The sequence below is a fragment of the Marmota marmota genome, unplaced genomic scaffold (assembly GCF_001458135.2).
Source record: "Marmota marmota marmota unplaced genomic scaffold, marMar, whole genome shotgun sequence".
NCBI classification, from domain to species: domain Eukaryota; kingdom Metazoa; phylum Chordata; class Mammalia; order Rodentia; family Sciuridae; genus Marmota; species Marmota marmota.
Window position 1 is genome coordinate 62,389,154 of NW_025999900.1, and position 14,409 is coordinate 62,403,562.

The 14,409-nt window shown below is 46.5% G+C and overlaps 1 long non-coding RNA gene across 2 annotated transcripts in view; it reads right to left on the bottom strand.

Moving 5' to 3' along the window:
* The window catches only part of LOC125615368, an 85,616-nt gene extending 71,476 nt beyond the window's left edge, over window positions 1-14,140 (bottom strand). For both annotated transcript variants that reach the window (XR_007345981.1, XR_007345982.1), the window contains exon 1: window positions 14,079-14,140. This is a non-coding gene — a long non-coding RNA (uncharacterized LOC125615368). The remainder of the gene's footprint in view (window positions 1-14,078) is intronic.
* Window positions 14,141-14,409: the final 269 nt, after the last annotated feature.

The following is a 14,409-nucleotide window of genomic DNA, read 5'->3' on the forward strand; positions in this document are numbered from 1 at the left end:
CAGGGGTGGGATAAGGCTCAAGGAGGAGGTTTTGGGTAGGACTCAAGGCTTTTTATTCTTTAAATCAATGTTTTAAAAATTGACACTCCCTTTTAATAATGCATTGTCTTGGGGCAAAATCTTGATTATTTCCACCTTTGTTGCTTATGGAGGCAAAGAGGAGACCAGTGCAAAAGAGGAGGAAGGAAACAAGGACCAGGAGAAGGCACCATATAAGGTTAAGAAAGGGGATGGGGTTTTTCAGAGTAAATCACTTTAAATAAAACAGATTTGGGGCTCTATCCCAGAGGCTAGCGGTTCTCCCATTTTCTGGCTGTGTGAAAGAACCAGCAAGAGGTGTTCCAGACGGAGTCCTGGCTCCCCGTTCCAAAGACCTTGATGGTGTCAGACTTAGCAATCATTCTGAGACCTACAAGTTTAGCTGCTGCACTGAGCATTTTGTTATTTAAAAACCTTCCTCAACATGTGAGAAACATAGTTATAGCAGAGATCTAGGGAAGAGAAAAGGGAGACCCTCCAATACTCAACCTGGCATCTTGGAAAACTCATGCTATTGTTTGTTTTATTTTTGTTCCTACATCATTAGCAGATGATTTTGAAAGTAAAGAAAAAAGAAACATAAGAGCATATTTACCCAGAGTCCCATCGTTGAAAGTCCAACATACAACATTTGACATATTTACTTGTCGTGGGTATTTTTTTTTAATAGTAAACAATTCTTTTACACCAGGGCCACTTTCTTCATGAGACGCAGCAGGCTAGGTGCCTAGGGTCTTCATACATTTAAGATCTCATTAGAATGGCTCAGTTTGTTTTATAACATCAGAAGGAAAAGGAGCTTTTTTGTGTAGAAGATCTGTTTTAATACATAATAATATTGGAATTTCTGTCCAGTGCCATCATTGCAGATAAGATTTATTTTAGGAGGAAGGAGCTCATGGAGGGAAAGGGGCCCTAGATACAACATGCTTTATTTAACCATTTCCCTATTATTGCACTTTTGGATCATTTTAGAGGTGTGGCTAAAACAAAAATAATTAGTTCCATATTTTTTCCTTCTAGAAACAGGGATTTCATGGACCTGGAAGTGACAAGCTGCAATTGTTGTTCCCATTCTACTGGCTGGAACCTGTCATGGGGTTGCCAACTGCAGGGAAGAGGACTCTGAGCTGAGAATGGGTTGTGCACTGAGAAAAGGGTGGTGGTGAGTGCAGATGGGAATAGAAGGGGCTCCGCATCACACCCAGGCACACACAGGCCTGCAGGGCTGATCCAGGTGGGGATTTGTAATTTACAACCTGAAGATGAAGGCTGAGGGCGAGTCCCTCACCTGACACTGCAGCTATATGGTTAGAATAACCCCCTCATCCATTCTCTCACTGTCCCTTCTATTTTGTGTTACCCCTGCCTCTCCCCTGAGAATGTGCACTCTAAGGGGACAGCTGCATGCCATTATCACCTCAGTACCTTCAGCCAGGCCTCTGCACAGCCACGTACAAATACCAAATCTCAGAATAAGATCACATTATAAGCTGAATTAATCAGAGGTGGCCTACTAGGGCATGCACTTTTGTTCACTGGTTATCTGTGGTTCCTCCTTTGATCATGTCAAGGGACCATGTCCACCCATGTGCTGCCCACTATAAGAGATTCATAGAACTGAACAGAAATTTAGAATCATGGCCCATTTACACAAGAAGTTTTTGCTACAACCAATCTTATAAATTGATTGTGGCTGTTTCCCCTGATTGTCTAGAAAGTTGTTTTGAGAAAATCCTAATTACATTTTCTTGATAAAATATTAAATGAATTGCTTAGAATAATATGCAGCTTCTAAGTCTGTGATTGATTTAATACCCAAATATAGTGCACGGCAGGCATCTGAGCCTTGCTAGGATCTGGGAATCTCACAAACAATGCCAGGAAAGACACTAAACATGATGATTTCCTCAGAATAAAAGAAAACTAGAGACCAGGACCAAACACAATGCAGGAAAACACAGAACTCTAAATTACAAGGTCTTGTGGGAGTCCTCTGCTCAGTGCTCTGTCATTCAAGCGACTGTCGCTAGAATGCCGATTCTGCCCACCTTAAGCCATTGAAGCTCCTGTTGAGGACAAAGGCAGTTGGGCTTTTATTGATTTAATATTGATTTTCCTAGTTCAAAAAATTTTATTTAGCAGATATACCATTTATTGAATTCCTCAAGGATGTCTTATATTTTTAAATATCTTGCAAATCTTAACTATGCACAAAGAAGGCAGTTGGAGCTGTGGCATCTATGAGAGATAGATCTGGTGTTGGAGACACAAGGTGGGGCTCACCTGAAAATGGGAAGTTCCGGAAGCTCTGGGTGCTTAGGTCAAGGACCCAGCATCCCAGACATCTCAAACAGGCACCCTGTCTCAACCTGTTGGCCAGCCCCCAGCAAGACCATCTGCTTCCAATAGCTCCTGAAGAGGCCTCCAGGTGGCCTGCTTCCCTCGGCCCCTTCCCATGAGACTCAAAAGGTGTGCATTTCCTCTCTACCTCTGTACCGTCTCCTGAACTAGGCTACTTTTCTCTATCTCCTCAGTTACACACCTCTCGGAGTGACAGTCTTCTTGCTACCTTCCCATCTGGTGACACATTGGAACCAGAGTCAACATTTCTAGTGTAAAGATCAGGCATTGCAGGACTTGGAATGACTCCGTGGCCTGCTGTTTCTCTTAGCCTTAAGTGGCGTGACCATGCACCCCGGGTTTTCTAGTGCGGTTTGAGCTTGTGGTTCCAGCATAAGCATTAACACACCTGTTCTCACTCCCTCCCGTGTCCCTGTTGGCAGGCGGATGTGCTCATCCTCCTGGTTATCAGACTGTGCTGCTGCTGCAGCTTGGCCCTCCAGCCCCCCCTGCTCTGCACCCTAGAGCTACTCTGGTCTCCTGCCAGAGATTTGAAAGTGGTAGGTCCCCTCCTGACACAGGTGATGCTCCCCGTCTGCAGTGCTCTGCCCTTTCCCTCCCGTCCGCACCACATGCTCGCCTGACTCTCAAGCAGCCTCCAGGGTGACACTTCCTTAACACCCTGATTCTCCTATGACATCGGTAACTCATGGCACGGATTTTTAGCACTTGCCACAGTTGAATAGCTGTTCTAGCTTCTGTAAGTATTCAGCGTCTGTCATTGCTTTCACTGGGGTACAGGGACATTGACTGCATCAATGCAGAAAACCCCATGGCTGCTGCTTGCTCATGTCCCTGGACCAGGCACACATCAAGTGCTCAATAAATATGTGTCAAATGAATGAATGCACGAAGAGGTTATTTTAGTAAGAGCTAGAAAAGGTGCATCTATACAGTAGATGTAAGTGCGTCTAATTCCATGAAGGTACTACTCACCACTTTGCAGAACAATACAAACAAATAGATGTGTAGAGGTGGGCCATTTGAGAAACAGAAACAAAATATACAGGGAAACCAGAAAGTCTTGATTCCCTAGACCTTTTGGGGAATTAGATTCTTCAACTTTCACTGGAAATATGGAGGAAAATATGAATCCCTGGGAGCTGCTGCCAGCCCTGTTGGCACCATGAGGAAAGAACCTAGAGAAGAGGCCCCAGTTGGCAGAGGCTGTAGATGGAGAGGGGCAGGCGGAGACAGAGGGAAAGTGAAGAATCTGAGTACTGGTCACACTGTTCCCTGTGACCGGGGGTAAAGCCCCATCCAAGGTGTAACTAACCATTTTACCAGGTTTGATCAGCCAATGACTCTTTCTCCTTTCAACTCATCCAGGTGAGTATTCTGTTATTTGCAACCGAAGATTCCTAATGTATGCAACTTTTGGGGAATAGTCAGCCTAAGGTGAGGACTATCGCAGAAGGTTACCTACAGTGGGATATAGCTACATGTTTACTTTGTCTTTTTTCAGAACATGGGCCACAGAGATTATTTTTTAAATTAATGCTAACAGTTTTGAGTGAGCTGCAAACCCCAGGGGGGATATCTCTTCCACCTGTTTCAGAGTTGGTTCCCGGATCAGTTCCACAGACATCGACAGCATTTTCGGGTCTTAAGTCATTGAAAAAGCCTTCCCTGCGTTACTTGAAGCTAACACTTAAACAGAGTTTCTACCTGTGCAACGTGCATGGCTGGGTGTCTTTTAATGAACCATCCCAGGTGCTCCCTGAGCCATGGTAAGAGTTAGACTCAGCTCTTCCCCTACTGGCAGGTGTAGGAATGGCACTGAGAGGGGCTCCCTGATGGGCTGAGGGCTGCCCAGAGGCCACATGAAGGACACAGTGTATCAGCATAGGTCAACAGAGCCTCAGATCCTGAATGTAAATCAGTCATGGGGCAAGCAGGCAAGGGGCAAGACCTGCTCAGAGTCCTCAGAGAGATAAACAATTAACCCAGGCTGCAGACTCAGCATGTATGGCGCAGCCTGTTCACTGAAATCCTTATCCTGGGAGTCTGAAGGCCTGGTGTCTGGGCCTGGTGATGGATCCGCAGCTGTGTTTCAGGAGTCTTGAAATCCCCTAATGGTTCACACACGTTGGTGGAGAGGGCATCTGTACATTCTTTAGGAGGACAGTTGATAGTTTACTGCACACTATCTTTTTTTTTTTTTTCAAGTAAACCTGGAATATTGCAGAGCAAAACATGAGAGATGTCTCTATTTGGTTGAGTTCTAGAAGGAGTCTGATGCAGAGATGGACTGTGGGAAGCCTTCTTATGAGCGCTACTATCTCACAGAAGGGAGATTCAAGTGAGCTGGAAGAGGTGTTAGGGATGTTCTGTGGAAGGTGGGTGGGGGGTGGGAGGCCTTCAGGGCAGCCTTGAGCAGCACGAGATTCACATGAAATGGATATTTCTGGAACTCACAGTTACATTTCCCAGTTCAAACCAAAGAGAAGGAGGTTCTGAGTCAGTGTAAGAAGATTCAGAAGGGGAGAGTGGCCTCTCTAGTGTCCGTAACTCCAAGAGCCTTAAGGTGCTTTTCCTCGGTGCTCTCAGCCCAAAAGGAGTCAAAGAGGAATTAGAACTAGACGGTTGTTTGGGGTGGAAGAGTCTATTTCCAGGAAGTTGTTCTGAGTTACTGAATTTAATGTATAATTTACAAGCATAGGATCATGAGAGTGCCTTGCCACGTCTTCTCCCAGGTGTGTTCCTGTGTCCCAGGTGTGTTTCTTCGTCCTCTGTGCCCAGTCCTCAGGCCCTGGGGGGCTCCCACATAGGCCACTCATCAGCAGAGCAGCGGGATCCCCCTGTCATTCTCCCCACAACTAAAAGGGTGGAATGAGGCCACAGGGGGTGTCGAAGAAAGGGCTTCTTTCAGAAAGATGAGAGACACAGACTTCCTCGATGCTCAAGTTCCAGAACCTTCCCTCGCTGTCCTTCCTAACATAAGCAAACTGTTCCCTCAGGATGCTTCTGTGCTTACCCTTGGAATTGCATGGCCTGCCATGGCTCCTACTTTATTATCTGTACTGCTCACTAGGGGACCCTCTCTCCTGTCACTAGTCCCCAGAAGGTTGGGGCAGGGTAGAGTGGAACACCACATGTGAAGGACAGTGCCCGTTTCCAGTAGGCCCTGGACCTATAGAAGTCCCTTCCCTTCTTTCATCACAGCTCAGAGGACATGAGGACAGCCTTCTCTTCTCCTGGCATTTATTATTATTTTGATTTTACTACCATGATAGTTATTAATAACAATGATGATTTGTTTTAGGTAATGATTTCTTTCATGTCCTTTCTGTTACTTTTAATAATCTCCACATGTAAAATAAATAACTACCTGCCCTCTGACTAAGACACTATGGCTAAGTTTAAGAGGACCCCCTTTGCTGACAGTCTGTATACACTTTGTCTTGACATCTGTGCTGTGGGAAGGCCGGCGACGACTTTGAAGATTACGGTCAACGTAATGAAAAGAGAGAAAGCTGGCGAGAGGACATGATAGGGAGACTATAAAACACACACCTGTGTGAGCAGCTCCTCTGTGTTAGGCATGAAATCAACATTATATTTAATTGCCATAACAATGTCCCAAGGTCGGCACCGCTGTTACACTTATTTTACTGGTATACAGAGGTTTAGTGACAGGTAACTTGGAAGGTCAAAGAGAAAGACACCAACAGAAGCGCCCTGAATCTGTCAGCTTGCGAAGGGCCAGCTTTCACTCAGTGCTACAAGCTTGGAAAGCATCCCCATGGTGACACAGAGGGGCATGTTCTGGGACTAAAGCCATCAGTAACTGGCTTAGCACATTCACTAGCAAACCAACGGAGCGCCACTGGGCCTCTCTCCCTCTCGGTTGCAACTTGGGGTCCTGGAGTCAACCCCCTGACTTACACTGGTGCCAGGGCAGGTGGGCATCTCAACATCTCTCTGACCCACTGGCCTGCCTAAGGCCACCCACTGGCAGAAGGGCTTTCCAGGGCCCAAGTTGACTACTACACTGATTTCAGGTGGCAGAGCTGATTTATCAAGTGCAAGGACCTAGGTTAAAGCCTCTTCCTTTATCTTTCGACCTCTCTCTCTCCCACTTCCTCCAGCACTACTGAGTCAATCTTCTCCAAGTGTGGCTGTGAGTACGTGGGTGTGGGTGTGTGCGGGTGTGCACACAGCTTCCCTTTCTCTTCTCTGTGTGGATCATTCATTTGTCTTCTGACAGAAGGGTTCTCAGGACCCAAAGTTACTTTTGTTCCAGTCCTTTCCAAACCTTGGCCTGAGCAGTTTAGTGTCCCCGCTCTGGTCTGGACTGATCACTGTGGCCACGGGATGGGGAACGCTGGTTGTCTGAAGCTCCTACAAGCCACCACAAGAACTGAAAGTGAGACCTAAGCTCACATGGCTCAGAAAGATGTGGCAACCTTAGGCAGGGGAGAGGGGTGTCTTATGGCTGAACAGTGGTGTCCCCCAAAGTAAGTCTGCCCAGAACCTCAGAATGAGATCCTGGGTGGAACAAGGGCCATTGCAAATGTGATTGAGGGAAGCATCAAGAGATGACGTCATGTCAGCTTAAGGTAGCCCCAGGTCCAGTGGCAAACTGTAAATTATAAGAGAATTCCAAGAGAATCCAGGAATGCAGAGGAGGGAGGTCAGCTGAAGACTGGGACAGAAACCAGAGCCACCAGCCAAGGAAAACCTCGAGCCACCAATAAATGGAAGGAAAAGGGAAGAGTCTCCGCAGCACTGGTGGCACTCTGGTTTGGGACACCCAGTCTCCAGAGCTGTGAAACAACAAATATTTATTGATTTAAGCCTCTCGGGTTGTGATCAAATGTTAGGGCAAACTTAGCAATCTGACATGGGGGAGGGGCTGCGCACGATGGAGAAATGTTCAGGTACAATCCCTCCCGAGGGCCGCTGACAGACAGAGTACTGAGAGCCAGCCAAGGATCAGCTCCCTCACCAGCAGGCAGCAGCACCCACGCCATGCCTGGTCATGTACCAGCCACTCCCTATTGAGGGGTCTGCCACACCAAGTCCTGCTCCTCAAAGAGGCCCGCCTCTAATGATTACCAAACAAAAGAACACAAAACCCCAACACAAGGAGGACAGGGCTGCGGGCAGCGCATGTCCAGAGCCCAGTGCCAGCGTAGACAGGGCTCTGCTCACCCAGCTTCTCGGGATGGGGGAGGGGGGAGTGTCAGGACCCAGGGAAAGGACTGCAGCCAAGCCACGTGAAGACAGGTCCCGGTCTGCATCTAACAGGCTGAGCAAGAGTTAATCAGCAGGCAAGGAAGCAAGGGTCTCTCCCTGGCCCTAAATCCCCTAGAGAGCTGCCAGTCTCCGGAGGAGAAATGTGCCAGTCTTTTGGACCCTGGGGAGCAGTCGTTCCTCACTCCCACCCCTTCAAGGAGAGCGTTCACAGGCCTCTCCGGGGACGCCCTCCTCCCTAGGGCTTCCCACACTTTGGAGGTAAACATTCTCCTAGCACACCTTTCCCTTCCCCCGTATTCTGTGCACCAAGCCGGGAGCTCCTCTCCACTTTGGTCCTGACAACCAGATCCGTTAAGCCTGGGTGCCTCCATTTGCCTCGGACGTATCTGCATATAGATTGATGAGTTTAATCAGCGAATCAGGAGAAAGCCTTGGGTATCAATCACTGTCAGTGTGCCTTCCTTCTAATTCCTGATTTGCTGCTCCCGTTATGAAGGCAATAATGCGGCTTCTCTTAAAGGTGAAGCTGAGATGCGCAAAGTTTTGAATTTGCATCAGCAGGAAAGTTGTAATGACATTGTTCGGTCTCAGCAGTCCAAGACAGAGACAGGGACAGAGACAGAGAGACAAAGAGAGAAAGGCTTCCTCCTCTCGGGTCATATTTCCCCGGAGTCATCACGCTCCTGACCACATTACTCAAGACCCATGCTGCAGGAGAAGATGGTGTTAACAGTTCATTTAAAATGTGAAGGCGCACGTTTCCATCCCCCTGCTTCCCATGCTGACATCCTCTCATCTCTCATTTAAGTTTAGGAAGCATCTTGGCAGGTCACCTGGCAACACCCTCCTCTTTCCCTCCATTGGGTTAAACACCCATATTTCCAGGAGACTCGTGCAACAAGAAAACAACATGGTGCCACAGGAGTGCGACCGCCCTGTGTTTGCTCATCGATTCCACTGACAGGCCTTCACTACGCCCAGTGTGTGACACCCACCTGCCACACAGCCACCTCAGCCCCACTTTGCAAACACAATCCGATGATACCACTCTGCAAAACCAGAAAGAAAAAAAAAAGGAGTTTTTCTGCAAAGATCAAAGTCCCTGCGTGGACATTCTTTCAGCAATGCCAGCTAATCTACGCACAGAACAGAACGGAGGCCAGGCCTCCTGTGCAGCTGCGGCAGCAGACGCTGCTCTGGGCTATGAGCAAGTGGCAGTAAGCCCAACTGCCCCGTGACCAGGGAGGGTCTGTCCTGGTGTGGAAGGCTACTCACAATCGGGGTCCAATATAATTTTGCATTCCTTTCTTGGGGAAAATTTTATATTAAAAAACATGTCCACCTCAAGCACACTTTGAGTGAGGTTTGAGTAAAGGATAGACCCTTGTCACTCCCAGCACAACACTAAGAACATTTTCATCCCCCACAATCCTCTCATGCATCTTTTTGATAGCTTCACCCTGCCCTGGGCAACCACTGCCCCAGTTTCTACCATCCAGAAGCAGCTTAGCCTCTCACAGAATTTCCGATAACAGAGACCACAGCATGTACCCTACGTCTTGCCCCTTTTACTTACATAACGTTCCCCAGGTTCCCTTCTGGATTCATGTACTCGGAAATAAGGTAGTACTTTGCTACTTTTTATTACTGAGTAATTTTCTACTGTGTGGTTTATTGCAATTCATCTACACATTCATGAATTAATGGACACATGGATTATTGCTGGGTTTTGATCATTTAAGAACTGAAATTGCTTTAAATGTAGTGAACATTTTTTTTTACTGGAGTGAATATCTTTATTCAAAAAATTTAAATACAAAACTTAAAGCTGTTTAGTTAACCAGACTCCTTTGTGGACATTATGATTATTTGCAATAGTTTGCTTCTATAAACAATGAAACAAGGATTACCCACATACTATATAGTTTTAATCACTTGGCACTTATCTTTGTGGAATTATTTCCTGAATCATGGTGAATATATATTTAAATTTTGCTGCATATTTTCAAATCACTTTTCTAGAGTTTGTATTATTTTCCACTCTTAACATCAAGCAGTTTTGTAGACTATTAATCTGATAAAAAAGTGAGTAATTAATTTAGTAGATGTTTTCTTTCTTTACCTGGACAAATGTTTTCATTTATCTCTGATAATAGTCAAGCAGGATTTGCCATTAAGTGGAGGTTTCACTGTAAGAAGGTTTTCAGATGCTTCCCATACCTCAGCCTCTTCCATATCCTCACCAGCACTTGACACACGTCCACCTTTACGTCTTAGCCATCCTAGTGCCTAAAGCCATGCCAGGCCAGTCCAAGTGGCATATCAGATGGTGGTTTTAATTTGTATTTTTTGGTACTTAAGTAAAATTCAGCTCCTTTTCGTGAGTATGCTAGATCTCTATATTTTCTTTTTGTGACATATCTGTTCATATTTTGTAGTCGTTTTTTAAGCAAGTTTTGCTTGTTTTATCATAATTTACTGCTAGGAGTTCTTTATGCCATGTGGAAGGTAGTCCCTATGTCAGATTCATGTACATAGGGACAGAGATAGAGGTAGAGAGAGAGGAGATGGGTGATGATAGATAGATGACATAGAGAGATAGATAAAACATAGATAGATATAGATAGATGATGGAGATAGATGGATAGGTAGGTAAGTAGGTAGGTAGATAGAAAGAAAGATGCTTTTCCCAGATTATGTTTCCTTTTCATTTTCTTAAAGATTTCTCTCAAAGCAACAGATGTTTTCCAGTTACCACTCTTTAAAATGTATGGTGTGTACCTTTTGGATTTGACCAGTGACTTCTTCGCCTTGTCTGCACATCCTTTTTCCGTGCTTCTCCAGAAGTGTATGGTTTTGCCGTTCACGCTGACTCCTGCCGTCTACTGCAATTTCCTTTCCGTTTGCAGAGTGAAATAAGCACCCAGTTCTCGGCTCCCTCTCCAACTTCCTAGGCAATTTCAGCACCATTTGTTTAAAAGACCATCCTTTCCCTGTTGGAGTTTTTGTTGAAAATCAATTGACGATATTCACATGGGTTCATTTCCATTGATCTGAATGTCTGTCCTCATGTCTTTATTTCACCTTCAGTTTTGAAAATCATTTTCTATGGCTTGAGGATTTGGGGTTGATTTATTTTTCTTAGCATTTAAGTGTGTCTTCTAATGTCTTCTGCTTGCATAATTTTAGCAAGAACTTCATGATTATTTTTAAATGTATTATTTTATGTGTAATGTGTCTTTCATTTACAATGTTTTTAGAATATACTCATTATTTTTAAAAGATTTGAATTTACACAGTTCCCGCAGGACAGAGGGTTTCAATACACCCCATACCTAGTTGTCCTTATATCTCACATTAGCAAAGTGAATTTGTCCTAAAAAACAATCCAGTATTGATACATTATTGTGAGATCAAGTTCACACTTGGTTCTATGTCCTCATTTTTTACCGCCCTCTTTATGATCCAGGACCTCATCAAGGATGCCACATCATACTTAGCCATCAGGTATCCTTAAGCAGCGCTTGCCATGACAGTTTTTGGCCTATCTTTGGTTCTGATGACTTTGACAGCTAAGAAGAGGACTGGTCAAAGATTTTGGACAGTGCCATCTGAGTGGGTGCTACCTGATTGCTTGTCACGATGAGATGGGGGTGTGGTCTTGTTGGACCAATTACAGAGACAGTGTGCCCTTCTCATTGCCGCCCTTCGAGGGCATGAGCATGCTGGATCTGTATATCCCCAAGTCATTTGGCCCTGTTGATGTGACGGCGCTCCCCAGCTGAGACAGTGCTGGTCAGCGACGGTGCTGGCTCTCTAGCTTCTGTCCATGTGCAGTTGTGGACTCGCACCCCCTGCAGTGTCGCCGGCCATGAGGTCCTGCTGCTAAGGCTCTGTCTCTGGTGCCCCACAGACCTGGTCCTCCAAGACCATCTTGTCTTTTCAGGCACTGTGGTCACAGGGAGGCTGTCCTCTCATTTTCTGCCTGGAGTCCCAATGCCATAATGTGTTCTGTGAAAAGCCGTCTGACTTTCTGTAGAAAATTAACTCAGGCTACTGGTCTGCTTAAAACATATCTAACCCAGTGTATTTCTGTGTCATTAGAGGAAAAAGGGAAAAATAATTGTCAGAGACCACCAGACCTTGCCTATCACTCAAGTTGTCCCCATTGTCCTTAGCATGACCATCCCTGGCAGGCCTGGAGCTGCTACCAGGGCAGAATTTGTGAATCATTGCTTCTGCCATATGCCTAGCAAATAGGTTAGGTTGGGCAGCAATGTCCTGGGCATTAGATTTCAATAGTAATCTAATTCCCTAGCATGAGATCATGTGGGTTAATAATGCCCTTGTCTTCAAGCAACAAGCAGTAGTTTAAGCCAAATGAAATATACTCTTTTATCAGAAAACTTGAAGGTGGGCTGCCCTAACATTGGTCCATCAGCTCAGGGGTATCACCAGGAACCTGCCACGTTCTATCCCTCATCTCCACTATGTCTACTATGTTCAGAGGTGGCTTTCCTTGCCTAGGCTTGTTGCTTCATGGTTTCAAGAAGAAATGACATTCATGTTCTGAGCCTCTAGAGTTGGGGGCAGATGACAAAAGGCCTTGGGAAGAAATGTGAAGTAGACATGGTCCCCGGCAAATGTGTTGAGTTTGTAAGTGAAGATCTGACTGCACACTGGTGCACAGGACAGTGACTCTCTTCATGTCAGATATTGGGTATGATTCCCTGCCCTCCTTTGACACCTGCTATGGTGTGGAGGAGGGGGGAGCAGGGGGAGCAGGAGGAGCAGGGGAGGAGGGAGAGCAGGAGGAGCAGGAGGAGCAGGGGAGGAGGGGGAGCAGGAGGAACAGAGGATCAAGGGGAGTAGGGGGAGCGGAGGAACAGGAAGAAATGTGGGGAGGAGGAGGGGAGCAGAGGAGAAGGGGGAGCAGCCCCAGGATGACGGAGCTGGGGGAGTGCTGAGACCTGACCCTGCTGTCAAGGTCCAAGTCCTTTCATATTCCATGAGCACACCATTCCTGCAGGAGGTTCTGATGATCCAGGCTGAGCCCCATCCCTGGGTTGACCCTCAGGACCCCCAACCCTGTTGAGGCAAGTGGATGTTTGTGAGACAGAAATTGCAAAATCTGCAGCTGCTCAGAGTGGTAGTTGGGAGCTGCTCTACTCATTATTATTAGTCAGTTACGACATTTCTGGCACGAGCTGGGGACTTATTAAATGCAACTCACTATAGATGCTCATGCAATTCATGCTTTTAATTTTGTAAATAGTACCTAGCTGTTATGGTCAAAAGAAGGGTGGGGGTGTGTACGTAAACAAATATAGCATCCTGGTTACATCATGCCGTAGCTGCAAACTACGGCTTTGTTCATCCAACGTGGTGCTGACAGCTGCGTTGCAATGACCATTGAATTATATCCACTCACATAAAGGGAGAGATAAAAGACGTCAGTGACGTATGGCATATGACAATCACACATGCACACGCACGGGGGCAGGGACGCGAGCCCAGACAAGCTCAGAGCCACACCCGCTGCTGCCCAGAGCCTTGGCCCTGCCATGCCAGCCCATGGGAACTTCCACATTTCTCTCTGAGCTGCTTTTGAGGAGATTTTAGCAAATATGACTCCAATTTGAACGCTGCCTCCTAAGCCAGATGATAAGGAGTAAGAGAAGGAAGAGGGAAACAACTGTGTTTTATAGCAAGAATATCCAGTAAAAGGGCCATGCTTTAAAAGTCTCCGAGGCTTCTCCGAGGTGTGCATTTCTGTGGTGGGCAGCAAGGGCTTGGCACCCTCCACGTGACTGTGATGGCTTAGTTGCTGCAGCCCTTCTTTGCCTCGAGAATCCAGGAGGACTGCCGTACAGGATCTGGCTGAGACCCTCTGCCCCCGTCCTCGGTCACAGGCTTTAGGAATCACTGGGGCCTTGTTTTGAAAAATGTGACGTGAGCAAATTTGAAGCAAGCCAGGTTTTCAAATGCCCTTGCCTGCTTTTGCTTGCACCCTGCTCCTCTGCAGTTGCCGGAGATCACGGCCACCCAGCTGCCCAGGGGGCATGGGCAAGCCAAGGAGACCCAGTGGTCCTGGCTGAGGCCATTGTAAACCACTGACAGCTAGCTGACCCCAACCCCACAGCCCAGGCCATGCTCAGGTGAGCCGGGGTGAGACCAGAAGAGCTACCCAGCTGCCCCATTCAGCTGGGAACAAGAATGAGTCTCACTTCATGCCACTGAGTTCCGAGTGGCAAACAAGACTGAAGGAGAGAGGTGGCTGGCCGCAGATCTTGACCTCATTCTTTCAACTCCTCATTCCTTCACTCAAAGAAGTGACCTTTTCCCCAACACTCTAATTTTACAGAAGGAGAATCTGAGGTGCAGCTTGATCGAGTCATTTAAAGCTGCCCAAGAGCGGACACGGTGGCACTCACCTGTAATCTCAGAGGCTCAGGAGGTTGAGGCAAGAGGATCGCAGATTCAAGGTCAGCCTCAGCAATGTAGCAATGCTCTGAGGAACTTAGCAAGACCTTCCTTCAAAATAATAAACAAACAAACACACAAACAAATAAAAGAGCTGGGGATGTGGCTCAGTGGCTAAGAACCCAGGTTCAAACTCAGGTGCAAAAAAAAGAAAGAAAAGCTGCCCAGGGAGGAATAAAGTACTGTTAATTTTTAAAGCGGGGCTAATAATTAATTTTCTGGTGGATGTTCTAAAAATGGCACCTGTTTTCAGCATGAGATGAGATGTGCAAGGTGTCTGGG